The sequence below is a fragment of the Hipposideros armiger genome, unplaced genomic scaffold (genome assembly GCF_001890085.2).
Source record: "Hipposideros armiger isolate ML-2016 unplaced genomic scaffold, ASM189008v1 scaffold_224, whole genome shotgun sequence".
Lineage (NCBI taxonomy): Eukaryota > Metazoa > Chordata > Mammalia > Chiroptera > Hipposideridae > Hipposideros > Hipposideros armiger.
In genome coordinates, this window is record NW_017731574.1 from 509,882 (window position 1) to 510,589 (window position 708).

Genomic DNA, 708 nt, shown 5'->3' on the forward strand with positions numbered 1-708 from the left:
ATCTTGACTTTGGCTAAAAGAAGATAATTTTTGATGAACAAATATTCATTAATTATATTTTCCTGATTCTGCATAAATGTAAAGCATAATAAATTGGTAGTCAGTGTAATACAGATTAGTTCTAGCAAACAAAAATAGGTTAGCATCAAAAGGGGAGATAAAACTTCCCATTCCTGCTCTACCCATTCCTGCTCTACCCCTCATCTCTAAAACCTTTCTAGCTCAATAGAAGCAAAGAGTTCACAGGATCTTTGCATCTTAGCAGCAGACAAAAAATGTTCTCCCTGTAAGCAAGAAGCACATAAAAATCTCAAATGAATATTCATCAGATCTCTGGAGAAGGGAAGACTTTGTAAGCTAAGAGGTGGTAGAAATTATTCTAATGAAAAAGTTTTGCAGATCCGGCTACATACTTTTTTCCCCATTCCCTGTTACATCTCTCTTTTCTATACGTCCTTCTCCATCTCCCACTACTTTTTACTGCAGGCCACTGTTACCTCTCACAAAAACGAGAAACAACAACAACACATATGACAAACAAATAAATCTAAGATTCTAAAATACGAGTAATTTTATTCTAGGTGATGTAAGGATCCACTGGAGAGTTTTGATCAATGGAAGGGTTATGATCTAACTTAATTGCTCACAGGTCCAGTCAGTCTAGGTTGAGAATAACTGTAGGAGTCTGGGTGGAAGCAGGGGCCACTG